This window comes from Urocitellus parryii, chromosome 9 (genome assembly GCF_045843805.1).
Source record: "Urocitellus parryii isolate mUroPar1 chromosome 9, mUroPar1.hap1, whole genome shotgun sequence".
NCBI classification, from domain to species: domain Eukaryota; kingdom Metazoa; phylum Chordata; class Mammalia; order Rodentia; family Sciuridae; genus Urocitellus; species Urocitellus parryii.
In genome coordinates, this window is record NC_135539.1 from 143964735 (window position 1) to 143982854 (window position 18120).

At 44.0% G+C, this 18120-nt stretch overlaps 1 protein-coding gene and 1 long non-coding RNA gene across 2 annotated transcripts in view; one reads left to right on the plus strand and one right to left on the minus strand.

Annotated features, from left to right (window-relative positions):
- Pou2f1 (POU class 2 homeobox 1) overlaps positions 1-4403 on the minus strand; it is a 141213-nt gene extending 136810 nt beyond the window's left edge. The window contains exon 1 of the mRNA XM_026380164.2: positions 4369-4403. The gene's annotated coding sequence lies outside the window, so the exon portion shown is untranslated. The remainder of the gene's footprint in view (positions 1-4368) is intronic.
- A 384-nt stretch (positions 4404-4787) lies between these two features.
- Positions 4788-13331, plus strand: LOC113175836 (uncharacterized). Its single transcript, XR_003300009.2, has 3 exons — positions 4788-4968; positions 12582-12742; positions 12935-13331. It is a non-coding gene; the product is annotated as an uncharacterized LOC113175836 (long non-coding RNA).
- The last annotated feature ends 4789 nt before the right edge of the window (positions 13332-18120 follow it).

Sequence of the window (18120 nt, forward strand, 5' to 3'; positions counted from 1 at the left end):
AGAACACAGAAATACTTCAGCACAAAATAAAATCAATTTAAAACTTCAGATACTCAGTCATCTTTGTTCATAAAGATTATAACAACAATGTGCAAAAATATATAAGGAAACTACTCCTGTGCAGCTTGGTTGGGTGAAATGTGTACAGATGTTTCCTATATTATAGGTTATATACATAAGTCAAATTTCCTATATAAAACTAAATTTGGGAGTTGGGGAGGAGACATTTGAATATTAATTTATTTTTAAAAATGCAGATAGGATCTTGTGCAATGTATTTTTGTAAATGTTTTTCAAAATATTTGTCTTTGGTAGTGTTTCTTTTGCTGCCACCAAATTGGTAAGATGCTATCGAGAGGTTTAGAGAGTTTAAATTTTTAAAAGTGCACCTGATATCTCAGATGAATAATAAACAGTATATTTCTTTTCTCAAAAAAATATATATATAAGGAATCTACTATTCTTTGTGAACTTTAATTATCAACTCTTTTAACCACCCCCAAAGACATTTCTACTATTTAGGCAACATAACAAAGACAAAAATTAAGCAAAATTCTGGCCCAAAGGGTCTCCCCCCAAAAAGAGAAAGATCCACTCACAAAGGATACAAAAACTCAAAGTAGATGTGTTACTGAATGAAATCCACAACTTTTAACACTAACCCTAAGATTAGATTTCCTTGAAGGAATAAATGCGTGCTCAAGCATTTGGCATTGAAGAAGATATGGAAAACAAGAACATGGTGACCAGGAAGGGGCAGGTTTTGTCCATGACCTGTTTTGTTCTGTAAACAATAATTATCTGAATAATTCTAAAAGCAGCACCTCCTTTAGGAGAAACACATCTTTATACTAATCAACAAAACCATGTCACTGAACCAGCACTGATATGTAAATGCAAGTTACGGCAGTTGCACACCATTATTTTTAGTAGTGCTTAAAAGAAGACTAAAATGCAAAACGTAGGGCTGTTGGTTTTCAATATAAAAACAAAACAAAAAAAATAGTAAGGTGATCGCCATATCACATCTATAGTCCTCCAACTATAAAAACAACTCTTCATGAAAGTGAGTGGTCAATTTTAAAACACACACAACTAGATTCAAAATCAAGCAATACAGATTCAAGAAACATTTCAACTACTTCTTTTTTTAACAACAAAAGACTTATTTAAAAAAATTTAAAAATCTAGTTTTATCATTTTAGAACTACCAACCTAAGATATTCAAGGTTCTCTTAAATATCTTTGGAGGCTTGATGAGAGTAATTTGACACTCTGAACCCTGAAATTATTCCAAAAGCCACAAACCAGATGAGTGACATATTAACAATTACTTCAACCTAGGCAGTAATGAGTACATTTTATTTCTTCTGCTCTTTGCTATACTCTGATGCAGAGAATAACAAATTAAAACTGTGACTGAATGCAATATCATTTACACCTAAGTAACAGCCACAGTTTGTGTTTTCCCTGACTACTGGTGTTTTTGACTATGACAAAATGAAAGAAATTTTAAAAGTTATTTTGGGGAAAGAGGTTAAAAAGTACTTTTAGTAGCTTGGAAGCAGGACAGTCCTTTAGAAATTAACTACATTTGATCAGCTGTCATACAAATGCTCAAGATTTGCACCAATACAATTAATAAGGGGGGCAAGCTGACAAAGAATCACGGGTGGGCTTTCTGGTGAGACACACTCTAGATGCCTGTAAAAGAAGCCAGGCAGCCATGCAGGAGCTCAGAAGGGTTCACCAGCAACCAAAATACCCTACCACACTTGGCCCACAAGCAGGGTGAGGAATAAAGCACAGCAATTTGATCACATTCCCACAGCAGTTTTAGTCATTACCATAAGACACACTAGTTAAAAACATGATGAAAAATGCCTGAGAATCTACTAATATATCAAAAATCATAAAGTGGAACCATTACCTTGCAATAGAACTATTTAAAAAATCATCAAAACAAAAGGCCCAAATTTATCCAGACTAATTAAGAAAAATTCAAAAATAATTCTAATTACGTTTTTAAAAATTTTAAAGCACACACTTTCCTGTAGGTAGTCCACCTTATTTTAAACACTAACTTCAACCTAAAACAATATACTGCTCTCATTCTCTTGAATTCAGCTCAATGCATTCAAATAGGCTCTAAAATAAATGGCACCTCCATAAATCTGGACATTACTCTGATTAAGAAACACAGCTTCTTATAAAAATTTGAGGAAGCACAACAAACCCATCTAAGATAAGCATGTATATGAATCACTTTTATAATTATCCTTATTTAAAATCCATGCTCTTCTCTTGAGAAGAAATGAATTTTTACTATAGCATGGAAAGCTAATCACAGTATAAGGCTAGTTAACAACAACACCCATCCTTTTTCTACATTAAAAATATCTTAACAATGAAACTTAATGTGTTACCTGAAATTTGTAAAATGCAATGTGTATTTTATCATCCTGGATAAAATATCTACAGCCTCAGTAGTGGTTAAATTGCAGCTATAAAGGAAACTATCCCAAGATAAATGGTTTCCCTATGAGGAGGCTTCATTGCTACACTTCACCTCAGGACAATAAATCAAAGTAACTGCACCTTGTCCTCTGTCCAATGACATCATCAGTCTGACCACATCTTGGGAATCGGGTGCAAAACATATGCTATTTAAGGCATAAAACCATATCACTCTTTTTGTTCATCAGACCTCCTGCTTCAGGTCTCTAAGGCGCTCATTCACCTGAATATTCTCCAGAAAACTAGTTATTTCCTCCCTGATGCATTCAGGGCCTACCTACTGGAAGCCGGGCGGGATGGAGAGTTATTTTAAGTTAGCTGGCTTTTAATCCTTTAGTCGATCAAATCTTAAGATTTTGTTACAAGTTAAACTAAAGACTACTGTCCCACAAAGTATCTGGCTACCTCCACTCTTCAGTGACCTACTGTGATGGAGGGTTTGACGTTAAGCACCATTCCCTGAACACTCACCTCAAGAGCCCACACACACACACACACACACACACACACACACACGCACACACACAGGAAGAAAACGTGGATTGTCTGAAGTTTACCCGGGAAGGACCAACCATCACGACCCCCGTTTCCTGTAAACAGGAAAAGTGACCTGCCCTTCCCGGGCCCACTGTCCCAAATCACCTAAACCCGACATTCTCTGACAACTCGCCGCCGCGGGGCGGGCGTGGGAGAGGAGGGCCGCTCAGGGCGGCAGACGCGCTCCCCACCGCGGCTCTCCGGCTCCGTGCCCGCCGACCTGCGGGGAAGGAGCGCCGAGCGGGCGTCGGCCTCGCGGGCTCAGCGCCGCGGCGGGCACGGGAGCGCGGCCGCCGGCTCCGGGAGCTGAGCGCCGGGACCTGGGGGCGCCGGGCTCCCCCGCTCGCAGGGGCCGGCGCTGGGTCCAGGCTCCCGGCCCGAGTCCGAGGCCGGGCGGGGGCCCGTCCCCGCGGCCCCCGAGGGTGAGGCGCAGGCGGCCGCGGCCGGGTTCCGCAGGCCCGCGGGGCGGGCGGGCGCGGGGCGCGGGGCGGCGGGTCGCGGGGCGCGGGCGGGCGCGAGGCCCGCGCGGCCGGCTGCTCGGAGCCCGTGGGCTGCCGCGGAGCGAGAGCCATATCGAACCGCACGAGCACATGGGCGAAGGGAGAATATAAACACGGCGTTGGGCTGTGAGTGGCTGTTATTAAAGGTCTGAATTACTAAACATGAGAGGCGGGGAAAGCCGGGCGGCCATTTCAATAATATAAACCTCCCCGAATTAGACATTATTCAAATGAGCGCGGCTGGCGGCGGCGGCGGCGTTGGGCGCGGAGGCCTCCGCACCGGGCCCGCGCCCCGCTCCGCGCCCCGCACCGGCCCGCGCCCCCCAGGCAGCGTGGGCGCCCCGCCACCCGCGTCCCCGGGCCGCGCGGCCTGGCGACGCTCCCGCCGAGGCCGGGCCGGAACCCGCACGCGGACCCCGAGCTGGGCACTCCGGCCCCGCCGCCCGGTCCGCCGCCCGCGGCATTGTGCCCGCCGCCCGCGCCCTCCACGCCCCCGCCGCCCGCGCCCGCGAACCCCGGGAGCGCCCGCCCGCATTGTCCTCCGGGCGGCCCGGCCCGCCCGGCGCGGGGAGTGGGGAGCGGCCGGCGGGCGGAGGGCGGAGGGCGCGGGCCGCAGCCCCTGCCCGGTCCCGCCGCCACCGCGCCCGCCGCTGCCCTCCGCTCGGCGCCCGGCGGGGGCTCGCGCTCCGGCCCCCCAGCTCCCCGCCGTTAATTATAATAATCCTGAGTACTAATAAATTATGCTAAGTCGCGGGGGGGCCGCGGGAGCCGGGCCGAGTATGAATATGAATATGTAAAATGCCGTAATGATTACCTGCTGCTGCCGCCGCCGCCGCTGAACTCTCATCTTGACTCGCTGCTCCTCCGTCCGCCATTTTGAATATTTTAACCAAAATCGCCCGGTCGATGAGCCCTCCCTCGCTCCGCGCCCCTCCCCCGTCCGCGCCGCCTCGCCCCGCCCGCGCTCGCGGCTCCCCGGGCTCGCGCCAGGGGGCGCGCGAGGCCGGCACTACTCGCCGCCGGCCCCCTGACGGAGCTCCACCCTCTCACGCGCTCTGCGCACGCGCGTCCAGGCTGCCACGGCCTCCACCACCCCTCAAGCGCACTCAACCTGCCAGTCACCCTGGCGCTCCATCTTTGGGCGACCGCTCTACGCATGCGTGGCTTCCTCCACGCGCCTGAGAAGCAGCTCGCGCATGCGCTTCTTCCCTGGCCGCCCTCCTGAAGCGCGGCCCCAGCGAAAAGTGTAGTGTAGAGCGCCGGTGTCTTCTGACGGTTCTCCCGCCTCGCTCCGCCTTCCCCGGTGGCGCTGTGAGAGGCGGGCAGGAAGCCCAGCGGCCGCTTTCCGCGCAGTTGACGCGCTAACAAAGCCGGGGCCGCGGGCCCGCTAGGTGACTTCCGGCCCCGCGGGCAGGTAGGCGGAAGCGCCCGCCGGGCAGAGGCACCTGCCGGCCGCGTCGCCTCCCGCGTCCACTCGGGCCCCGGGGCCTCGCCGCACTTCCCCGCGGGCTCCCGGGCGGGTCGCCTGCCTCTTGGCGCGACGGGACGGCCTGACCAGAGCCGTGGACTTGGCCTCGCCGCGCCTCGCCTAGTGGGCAGCCCAGTGGGCGGTCTCCGGCGTAGCCCTGGCTTCGTGAGGAGTCGGGACTGCGAGGCCGGTAGCCCTGGGCTCGGGCCGATTGTCTAGTGACTTCTCCTGTATAAACTCCCGGGGTTTTTCAAGTTCTCTCTCAAGATAATGAGGAAAGTAGTTGGTGGAAAGAAAAGGCCCGCGCTGAAGTGTCCTGCAGGGGTGAAGTGTCCTGCAGAGGTGACTAGGGTCTCCATCGCCACTCGCAGGGCCTGGGGGGGGGGGGCGGTCGTCCTAACGGCCAGGCAGGCCACCGCCAGCCGCGCACCGGGTTGAGCGGCTCTGTCCCTGACGGCCACTCTGTGGGTTGAAACCGGTCCTGGTGGTTCAGCCCGAGGGGACGCGCAGGAGCGCGGAAGCCCAGCGGTGGCACCGCGGCTGCCAGGAACCAGGCCAGAGGAGTCCTGAGACCAGACCAGGGGCCTGCTCAGGGTCAGCGGCCGTGTCCACACAAGTACAGAGCCCTTCCTCAGGCCCGGAACCTGAACTCCCCTCCGAGAACTCGCATGCCCTATTGAAATCCATAGCTTCTGTTTGATCTTAGCTGCACACTTTGATTCAGAAAGTAAATTAGTGTGACATCAGAAAGGCACTGAAGCTAGTGAGTGTGCTCTTCAGTCTTTACTACTTCATTTCCATAAAAGGAAATCTTCATGGAGTGAATTTTAAGGAAAATTTTCTGTCAGAAAAATGTTTAAAATAGTTATGTCGATGTTTCATGTTTATCTTAATGAAAAAATGTTTCAAACTGCCTAGAGAACCTCCTGGGCTGCTTAGGTGCTCACAAACGAAGACATAATAGTACTTAAACAGTTATATAAGGATTTTTAAGACTGCTGAAGTCTTGTAATCTACAAAAACTTAGGAGCGTCTTATATTCTGCCATGAACTTTACTAGGTAGTAGGGATAGGAAAATGTTGAAACACTGCCTTGACCTCAGCAAGCATAGGGTTGTCAAGACTCTCTGGAAGACAGGAACTCTGCTGGTCCCAGTTTTCCAGGAGGGGGGAATTGAGGGATAGAGATGTCAAGTAACAGTCTTCACAGGCTGAGGAGAAACTTGGGATTGGAACTGGTAGCCTCCTTGTACTGAACTGAACTCTTGGCGCTGCAACATGCATTTTAAAAAGACTCCAGGAAATGTATTTCAGTGATAATCATTGCCCCAGGTGATATGATTAAAAATTACCATTTTTATGTTAGTGTTATATCACTATTAAATAACAGAGTGGAAATTTAAATATAGGCAAGGAACAGTACTCTTAACCGATGTACTACGCTGTTTGCTATGGATCAGGCAAAATCTGGAGGTGTATTTAGTTCACAGCGGGGAGAAAATACACTAACGTCCTGTGTGTAAGCTCAAAATAAAAATGTATGCGTGAATGAGAACTTAACATTCACACAAAAACATGCACACAAATAACAACTCTTATAATTGCCAAAAATCAGAAATAATCCAAATGTCCTTCAAAGATGAATGAATAAAACTGGTACATTTGTATCATGGGATACTGTTCAACAACAAACAGGAATAACCTGTTTGTATATTCAACAAGCTAAATGAATCTCAAAGCCATTATATTGAGTGAAAGAAACCAGTCTCAAAAGGTTACATAATCTGATTCTATATATGATGTCAACGAAATAGCAAAACTATAATGAAGGAAAACAGACCAGTGGTTGCCAGTGGGTAGTGACAGGGAAAGGTGTAAATGTAAGGAATAGGCACGAGAGAGGTTTTGGCAGGTAGTGCAGTTCTGCATCTTGACTGTGATACACATAAAGTGAATACACATAACACATGCAAAATGAAGAGGGGTGCTCAATTCTGCCTAGACATTCCTGTATCATTGTGAATGATTCACTCTGTCCTACCAATGGGCATCATGCAAGGCTCCCTTGCAGCTAGATATGGCCTTGTGTTAATTTTTGGCTATTATATTATTGGGTGGGTTTTCCAGGAGATCTCCTAAAAGAAGCAAATTTGTTTCCTTTTTTTTCCCCCTTTCCTGCTGTGTAGAATGCAGATACAAAGATCAAAATTTGGGCATCATTTTTGTATGCAGTGCTATCTTCAAGATGCCATCTTCATACCATGTTAGGAACAGCAAGCAGATGGGGTCTTCACAGGTTCAGGAGAAGCTTGGGATTGGAACTGGTAGCCTCCTTGTACTGAACTTCACTCAGTGCTGCCACATGCTTTTGTTAGAGACTCCAGGAAATGTATTTCAATGATTGTCATTGCCTCAGGGGACAAAAACTACCATTTTTTTTATTTACATCCTCAACAGTTCACCTGTTCAGAAAAATTAACATTCTACTTTAGCAATTTGTTTAGTGGCCTAGGGAAGCCACTGAATTTTGCAGCAAAGGCTTTCAAGCCATGTTCCATGAAGCATTCAGGGTTGGCTTACATGAAAAGCCTTCTGCCTTCTCTGCAGCCAGAAAGGCTTTGCTTTACCATGTTTTGGTATCACTGTTTTTAAAAGTGTGTGTTTGTGTGGGTGTGTGTGTGTATTTGAATGTGAGACAGAGAGAGAGGGAAGGGAAAATAAATTACTGTATGGGAAGATTCACCCAAGAAATTTCATTGCTTGAAGATGCTTATGCTATACATCATTAAAGAAAGTAAATTTTACAAGTTTTCAAAATAAAATGGTCATGACCATTTTTTTAGATATGAAGTATTGGGACCTCAATCTCCTTTTTGTGAATGTAAAGTGAACCCAGAAATTTTTCCAAGGAAGATTTGGACATATCTCAGATATTTCCATTTTATTTGTTTGTTTTGGTACCAGGGATGGAACTCCTGCACTCAATCACTGAGCCACATCCCCAGCCCTATTTTTTTTTTTTTTTGTATTTTCTTTAGAGATCAGGTCTCACTGAGTTATTTAGTGCCTCGATGTTGCTGAGGCTGGCTTTGAACTCACAATCCTCTTGTCTCAGCTTTCTGAGCTACAGGGATTACAGGCATGCGCTACTGCACCCAGCTTTCCATAGTTCTTAAGCAGGTAGACAAGCTGTCTATTAATGAATGTGTACTGGTCGCATGTCTTAACGTTCATAAAAGGATGTCAAACCTACTTACTGTACCTAAGTGCTGCAATTTGTGTTGTATCCTTAATGGGCAATGTAAAATATTTCTACTTCTCAGAGAATGTACATGGGAATCTTTATAATTCAGTACTCCTCAGAAAGCTCAATAACATTTATGGAGAACTGTCTGAATAGGTACATAGCCATTTTCTCCTCTAGTTCAGGGTCAGCAAATGCATGACACTGCTCTTGCTGCTATACCTTCAAAGCCCCTGGCCAACTTTAATCCATAACCCTTCCTTGGGTTGAGCCTAGAATCTTGCTCAAACATCACTCTTTCCAACCAGAGCTTCAGGCAGCCATTGGCACCTCATCAGCATTGGCATGCAGCATGAAATCCATTTGCTATTTCACCTCTAGACACTCTTAAAAGCCAAACTGTCATAAAGCCATGCACTAGAAATTTTGTTTCCTCCTAAGAGTCTTTCCTAGAATCATGCTTTGGACTTATGTCATCAGCCTACATTAAAATCATAAGAAGAAGAACTCTTAGAAATGCACCATATTTACTATAGGAGTGTTTTTGGAATCTTCTTTCTGAGGGTTCTTCTCTAACATCTGAAGGGACAGAGCTAGGGATTGAGCCAGACTGCCTTTCCTCCCTGCTCCCTGTCTTGGTGCTTGCCCAGCTGCCTCCCACCCTGCCCTCCTCCTGCACCTGCATGTTCAGTCCTTCACTTTGTCTCCAGGTGTTGAGGTGCCCCTTTTTTTCTCTGCATTTATTGATTCCATTTCTGCTCTTCCTCTCCTTTCCTGCTGCTTCCTATCCTTCCTCATAAGCTTTTTCCAGATAAACTCTCCCTGCATTTATTCATCAACCCACGACAGTCTGACAACTGCTCCAATCATTTTCCTGAAATTACTTTACTGGAAGTCACTGATGACCTCCCAGCTGCCAGATCTGATGACATCTTCACTCTTCATCTTGGCCCATCTCAGCAATTTGACAATGCCGATGGTTCCTTCCTTCTTAAAGCCATCTCTGCCTCTGTCCTCAATGACAGATTGCTCTCCAGACTCTCCTCTTATCTCTCTAACCACTTCTTGATTTTCCTCACTGGATCCTCTTCTTCCCATCTAACATAGTACTCTCCAGGGACCTGTTCTTGCCCCTCTGTTCATGGGGCTGACAAGCTTATTTGTTGTTAGCTTCTCTCTCTGAAGGTGACTCCTAAATCTGCAGCGTTAGTCTTCTCTCTTTCTCTGATTGTCAGATGATGGTACATTTCTCTCTCTTACTAGGGTATAAACCATGCAAGGACTGGGCTCTAACCTCATTATTTTAAAAAATCTCTATCTTTAATATTATAGTACAGGGCCTGGACATAGTCTATGCTTAGTATCTCTTTTAAAACAGACCTTCTTGCATTCTTCCATCTGTATTATAGTGACCATCCAATGCCATGTAAAAGTCTCCATTTATCCACAAGCATCAGTCACCTGTACCTGGCATTGCTCTAGGCACAACATTTTCTTTGGATTTTTGTAATATTCTAAAATCAATATACATTTAATTCAACCTTATAATCTTTCAAGCAGCATCTATAATCCTATATTTTATCTACTCTAAGATGCACTTTTCTCATATTTTGATATCTGAAATCAACATGTGTTGTACAAGAAGGTAATTGTCATAGTCTATTTGGCAGTGTTTTTAATAGTAAATAAAATAATTGAAGATCTTATAACCAGTGATATCTTTAATTCTATGAAATATTGTATTTTATTCTGAGAAGATTTAGAAATATCCTTCTAACATTTTCTATCAACTGGGAAATGTTTAATAATTCTTAGTGTACTGGTGGGGTTTTTTTGTGCTTTTTTAATGCAGGAAAAGAGATATTTAAAGGCTTTTCAATATTTAGGTTAAAATGGTGATTTCCATTAGGACAGGTTCACACATCCATATAGTCCTCTGCTTCAAATACACAGCAATGATGGGTAAAATAGATAAAGAGAAAACTAAAAAGAAGAAGTCTGAAATAATAATTTCCATAAGCTAGGCAGAACACACCAATGCAAACCATGCACGGGTCTGTTGCTTTGGGGCTGCTACTCTGCAGCTCAGAGCAGGTGGTGTGCTACTAAGGAACGCAAAGATGCCAGTCACTGCCCCATCTCTTTCTCTTTCACTTTCACACACACACTGCACCACACACATCTTTTGTAATTGGTAGGTTCTCTCTATAATTTCATTTATTTTAATAGATTCATTTTTTTTGTAGTGATGCTGGGGGTTGAACCTAGGGCCTTCTATATGCTAGGCAATCACTCTACCACTGAGCTACATCCCAGCCCCTTAATAGATATGTCTTACATAAAAATCAGAACTGCAACATTTTATGGTACAGAGATGTTTCATGTTCCCCACTTCCTCTCCTCTTTGGGAAATTCTTTTTATTAGCTTGTTATGTATCCTTCCAACACCTCTCCTTGCAACTTTTTTTTTCTTGCAAAATAAGAAAAATACATGTACATCTACATATAGACTCTCCTTTTGCTCCCTTTCTTAAAAAGCTAGTGCACCTTACACACTGCTTTGTATCTTGTGTTTTCACTTAACGGTACCTGCAAGAGATTCCTCCTCATCCAGACATGGAGATCTTTATCATTCTTTTTCTGTGGCTCTGTGTGATTCCCTGTGTCCAGCATGGTTTACTCAACCAGTTATCTCTTGGTGGACAGGCGTATTTATAAACATAGCCTGGTGCACTGTGACAGTGACTGGTGTCACTGCATACTCCCAAGAGCCTTTGTAAACAGAGGATGAGTAAAGCCTCTGCATAAGTGCTGCCTGGGGCTGCAGCTTCACAGGAAGTTGAGAGGAGAACAAGCAGGAGGACAGAGACACAGCCTTGCAACAGCAAGTGTGTGAAACCACCTCCCCGAGCCCCTAACCTCCATCCTGAGATCTGGGAGGTAGAATGGAGGTGACCACAGAACTAGGAAACAGCAAATGAGAGTTCAAAACATATGTATGTATGCAGGGATAACAATATATATTTCAAAGTAATGTGTGTAAATGTTAATATCACATAGTAAATATTTTATTAAAATTAAATACGAATAAATAGTAAATTATATTCAATTCATATTAAAGCAATTTATCCAATTTTAAAATTGGTTTTGTACCTAAAATCTAGACCAGGATTAGTTCCCAGTGGTTTAAAAATGAAAAATAAAAGTAAAACTTCTAGAAGAAAACATCAATGATTTCCTTAATAAGAAAGCTATTTCAGGGGCTGGGGTTGTGGTCTGCGGTAGAGCGCTTGTCTAGCATGTGTGAGGCCCTGGGTTTGATCCTCATCACCACATATAAATAAATAAAGGTATTGTGTCCACCTACGAATATATATATATATATTAAAATTTTTTTAAAAGCTAGTTCAGTAATATTGTCAGAAAAGAAACAATTAAAGGCAAAAAGGAATAAAAATGCATTGTAACAAAAAACTTGAAGCATCAAGAAACTCTAACAATTATGAATTATATGAAACTAACAACCTACCTAGAAAAATATAAAATAAAAATTGCCCATTATGAAGAGAGATCAGTAAAATCACAAGCATAGAGTTTATAATACAAAAGAAATTATACCTACTGTTATTACTTCACCAAAACTACAAACTAACCATGGTACCCATCCCCTATCATTGTAATCAAATCAGTGTGTCCAGATTGAGCCTGAACTGTGAGTACCACTAGTGTCCAGCCATGTCTGGACATATCTGGCAGGGAAAGAAATGGAAAGTGTGTGCTCTTGAAGACCAGAGGAATGTACTGGGAGAAAAACTGCTCCAGGTGATCCTGGTGCTGCCAACTTGACCATGCCTCCAAGTCCATTTTGGTCTCTTAAAAAAATAGGTGACTAGGATTCGAGCTTCATGTCTGTCCTGAGGCTAAACTATCAGCTCAGAGTCCCATAAGCCTTCATCTGTGGAGTCCTATGGAGAAGTAGCTCTAGTTGCAGGGATGATATTAAAAATAGGTAGCACCTTGTGTGTTGTGACTAGACAAAACAGGCACCTCTGTTTTGTGGTACTTCGTCAGGACGTGCTAGATGGTTCCTGTACTGGGGCACACCTGATGGATTTCAGCCTGTCCACAAGGTCTCCTTTGACACTTCCAGGAGGACAGTGGAGCTCTGATTCCCCTTTGACAGAGCTGAACACACAGAAGGGGGAACTCTGCCTATTCTGACAAATGGGATTGCAGTGCTTGTGGGAGAGGGACCAGCAGCACCAACCAAAAGTAGCAGCGGGCTAGTTATGGGCTTTTGTTCTTCTCTTTCCAGAGATATCATTTCCAGAGAGAAAAACTACAAGACCTCTCCCCAAGACCATTGTAGTCTATTGGTAGTCACCAGGATGGATGAAGTACACACTATGAACGAAGTACATGCTGTCAGGGGAGCTCAGAGCAGGTGCCTTTGACTCCTAACTTACACCAGTGCAGGTGAGGAGTAGATAAGAGCTAGTAAACAGAACCCTTGGACCACCACTAGCTTTCTGATCGGGTGGCTGACGGTCCCCTCACGAAGAAAATGCACAAGAAAAGCGTCATGGCTAGAAGAAGGACCAGCAGGTGTTAGTAGAGGGAATATAGCGGGAGGAGATGGTAAATGTAACACTTTCACTTCACTTTTAGCCATCCTTGGGCCAGAAGGATCATTTCAGTGCATGGTGGTCTGAGGGACTGAAGTTCAGAGAATCGGTAACTTGCCTGAGTCCCTAGGACTGAAATCTCAACGCAGTACCACTTGCATTAGCTCGCCTCCCGCAGGCAGCTGCCCCAACCTAGGAGAGGGAAAGTCCAGTCCTTGTCATTGCCAGAGAGTTCTGATTGCTATTTACTTTCTCATCTATTTCATATTATGATAATGTTTTCCTGGAATTGGATGATATAATACTAGAAATTGAAGATGTTTATTCGCAACAAAGATTACATATGCAGGCTTCCTGTCATAGCCTAGGGAAGTTGCTCACATCATTCATGATTTCCAGTCTTCTCTGAATATGATAATGTTTATTTTAGGAAATCTGGTTTTGCTGCTGATCTTCCAAAGGAAGGCAGGCGGAGGGGGGTGGCGGTGATATACCCTTTGGGTATTTATTGAGCCTGGAGTCCTCCTCAAATTAGCTTGCTGGGAAGTATTGCATGTGATGAATGATACAGTATTTAAATGATGCTGTAGACATTTTCCTTTGTAATAAAGCAAATTATTCTAACAAAACTATTTTGTTTCATTTCTTCATACAAAATTCATGTTTGAATTCCATCTAGGCCCTAAAACTTTAAATTTCCATAACAAGTTTTATGCATTATTAAATTTTATACACCACCGCATTATGCTTTTGAAACTGATTATACAATCTAATTAATTCAGAATATTAACTACGATTTCTGTAAAATGAATAGGCTAATGTTGATGGGAGTGATGTGTATAGATCCAACCATGTCTTCCCCTCTTCATAGCATCCCAATTATGTGTATACCAAAAACTGTGTCTCTGAAGTCCCCCATCCAGTAGCTTCTATCTGAGGTACAGCCAAGACCAAAAGTCAAGTTTTGTTGCTGTTATTGATGTTGTTTATACTGGGGATTGAACCCAGGGGCACTTTACCCTGGGCTACATCCCTGATCCTTTTTTATTTTTTTATTTTGAGATAAGGTCTTGCTAAGTTGCTGAGGCTGATCTCAAACTTTCAAACCTCCTGCCTCAGACTCCTGAGTTGCTGGGATTATAGTTGTGTACCACTATGCCCAAAACTTGAGTTTAAACACTTCCAGGTAGATTAAAAAAAAAAAAAAACTTAAAAATTTGTACTTCACTCCTAGGCAAACCCTGCCAACTCTCTGCCAAAAGTTAAAACCCTGGCTGGGGATATAGCTCAGTTGGTAGAGTGCTTGCCTTACATGTACAAAGCCTTGGGTTCAATCCCCAGCACCACCACCACCCAAAAAAAAATAAATAAATTAAAAAGCTAAACCCCTGGATTTTTTTGTTTGCTTGTTATACTTTTTTTTTTTAACTAGGATTTTCACAAGAGTCACATGATTACTAAATCTAAAGCAGATAAAATGTCCAATTAAAAGTGTGATGAGGGTAATGTAGACGCCAAGGAACCACCTTGAAGAATGTATTCACAACCATGGAAGAGAGTAAAAGGGCCAAAGCCAGAGCGTGGCTCCAGGTGGTAGTCCAGGACCATCCGGTGGGGCTGCCAGGCTGGCCTCAGGTCCCTGGAGACCCACCAGGAATGATCAAAATCATTTTTCCCCTTTACTAATGAAGTTAGTGAAACAGCACACAGTGTATTTTGGTAGACCCTCCATAAAAATTAAAAAATTAAATTAAAAAACCCAAAGGAACAGACACCATTTTTAATTCTTTCCCCTTACCTCACTCCTCCATTAGAAAGATTACAACATTCCAAATCTAAAAGACCGTTTGGTTATCTAGAAAACAGACTGACTTACAGTATTCCATTTCCTCATCATGTAAAACAAGGAAAGGTGTTCTATATCATGACCCAATTCCCTTTCTTCAGTTTAAAATAAAGGGCCATGAAAACCATGTTGATATCAAGTACTCCAGATGTCTCACGGTCCCACCAGCCTCTGGATACAAATGAAGTTAAATTTCCGTCAATAATCCAAAAAGGGGCTGGGTTGTGGCTCAGAGGTAGAGTGCTCACCTACCATGCATGAGGCACTGGGTTCGATCCTCAGCACCACATAAAAATTAAAAAAAAAAATAATCCAAAAGTTCTGTTCTCAGCACTGTCCCCATCATGGCAGGGCAAAGGCACACCCCATCCAACATTGTCCTTTCATATTCCACTGTGACCCTGCCGGCCAGGAGAAGGCTTCCTCCGAAGCCACACAGCCTCCAGCCCCTTGGCTTACCAAATGCCCCAGACCCTTGTGATCTGGCCATGCTGGATGTCTAGCTGAAGTGGGAGAGGGCATCCACCGTCACCGTGTTCCAGAAACATCACTGTTCATGCCTCAAGTCCTACCAAGTACTTTAAGAAAACTACTTTGTCTTCAGGCCACCTAAGGAACAGACACCATTTTTAATTCTTTCCCCTCTTACCCCCTCCTCAAGTGCCCCTCCCCATCACAGCAAGAAGCACAGGTTCTTGAAGCTGCCAGCCAGGACTTAGCAGACAGACTCAACTGAATCTGGCTGGGACTATTCTAGAACATCAAGTACTATAATGGGTATTTTTAAGTTCTTGGGGGAAAAAAATACCAGAATTACATGGAGCATTGATTTTAAAAAACACCAGTGTTTTTAAAAAGTAGTTTTGCGTTCTTCTCAAGAGGAGCACGCCTGTGGGCTTCAGCCTCTCCCACCTCTCTGGAGTTGTTCAGTGCTTGCTCTTTGAGGGAAGAGTGTCCTTTTGTGGAGGGTTACTATTTTATCGGTCACCTTGCCATCAAGCCTCCCCCTAGAACTGGGTTTTGACATGTAAAGCAGGAGTCAGCCTTCAAGTCTTTCCCACATGGATGGATGTCATAGCCCCAGCAGGATTTGTCAAAACAACTACCTGGTGTCCCCTGCTTTGCAATGAGGATTTCCTCACAGTCCAGTATCACACATCAGTTGTGGGCCCTTGTTTTCTATACTTTTAAAGATCATTTTTACTTTTAATTAACAAATGTAATTATGTGTATTTATAGAGAACAATGTAATGCTTTGACATATATTTACAGTGTGGACTGATTAAATCAGACCAATTAATATATCTGTCACCCCACATACTTATTTTATTGTGGTAAAAATGTTTTAAACCTACTCTTTTAACAATTTGAAATACACAGTGTGTTTCTGTTTGTTACAGTCACTCTCTGTGCAGTAGACCACTACAGCCTTAGGCCACCTTGTTCCCTTGGTCAGAATCAACCTTCTCCCTGTCCACACCCACTGCCCAGCTCCGGCCTCTACTCTCTACTTATGTGAGTTCAACTCTTTAGAGTCCTCACATAAATGAGACCATGCAGTATTTGTCTTTGGTCTGGCTTATTTCATTCAGCATAGTGTCTGTACATTCATCCATGTCACAGGGAACAGGTTTCAACTGTGTATCTTTATTCACTCCGTTTTCTTGATCTGCTGACGGACACTCAGATTGCTTCCCTATCTTAGCTATTGTGAATAAACGTATAACCAGAAGAGGGATTGTTGGGTCCTATGGCAATTCTACCTCTAGTGTTCTGAGGAACCCCCATACCGTTTTCAATAATGGTTATATTAATTTACATTCACCAAACTGCACACAAGAGCTCCTGCCCAGCCACACCCCACCAATATGTTTTGTCTTTCTGATAGCAGCCAAGCCAACGTGTGAGGTGATATCTCACTGTGATTTTTCTCTGCATGTCCCTGATTATTAGTGATGATAAACATTTTTTTCATATCTATCTGTTGACCATTTGTATGTCTTCTTTTGAGAACAGTCTGTTTAGGGTCTTTGCTTATTTTTCAGTTGGTTTATTTCTCTTGCCGTTGAGTTGTTGGAGTTCCCTGTGTGTCTGTTAGCCCTTATCAGACATAGGGTTTGCAAACTGCAGACCTTTTTAGCTCAATGCATCCCCCTTGCCTGTCCTTTTGTTGGAAAGAGGAGAGATAAGAAATGGAATGCTTGCCTAAGCCAGTGTTGTGCAGGATTCCCCTCTACTGTCTTCCAGGTGTTGTGGAGGGTCCCCTCTACTGTATTCCAGCTGTTTTATGGTTCGGTTCCCGTCTGGCAGCATGATGAGTCTACTATTGAAACTCTCTATTGAATTTTTCTGTTCTGCCATTATATTCTCCAGCTTCAGGGTTTCTGTGTTTTTTCCTATTTATGATATCAGCTTTTTTATTAAACTTCTAATTTTGTTAATTCATTGTTTTCCTGATTTTATTTAGTTATTTATCTGTGTCATCTTGCACTTCATTGAGCTTCTTTAAGATATTTATTTTGAATTCTTTCTTTTTTGGTTAATTTGTTTATTTCCATTTCTTTGTAGTCAGTGATTGGAGTTTTGAGTTTCTTTTGGTGGTCTCATGGTTGTGTGATTTTTCATTATGCATGTAGCCTTGCATTGGTTTCTGTGCATTTGAAGGAGCATGCCCTTCTCTCAGTCTTTAAAGATTGTTTTCTGCAAGTACAGCTTTCCCTTTAGTCTCTGGGCTAACGGACTCGCCCATGGGATCACAATTGAGTGGGGTGTGATCCAGGTCATGTGGTGACAGCAGACCATAGTTGGCAGGCCTATTTCCAGGGTCTCTAGGGGTACAGGTGCTATCTTGTGCCCGAGGGGATTGTTCTGTCTCTAGGAGTTTGATCTGTGGGGCAGGTGCTGAGATAATGGTCCCCGTGATGTTCACAGACTACGGACCCATTACCAAGTGTGCTGATGGATCTGGCTTCCTCTAGGTCTCTGGAATAGCTCATTGGATGGGACCCTGGGCTGGCTATACTGCCAGTGATCATGACTGAGTTGGGCTGGAACTGAGACACAGGGAGATCATGTGGCTGGCTGTGAGCTGCGGTTTGCTGCCACTGCTCAGCGTCCAGAGAATATCCTGCCACTTATCACTAGCCAGAGGAAAGATCAAAACTCAAAATTCAAGGTGTGTTTTGTACTGAATGTGTACAACTGTTGTAGCATCATAAAGTTGAAAAATCATAAGTCATCATAAATCAGAAACCGTCAATGATGATAAGCTTGGCATAGAGGAAGCAGATAAATGAAGAATAGTGATGGGGTGGAAGCTGCTCAAGTTAATAGCTTCCAAAGAAATTCTAATCTTTGGTATCGAAATAGAAGTATTTGCATTG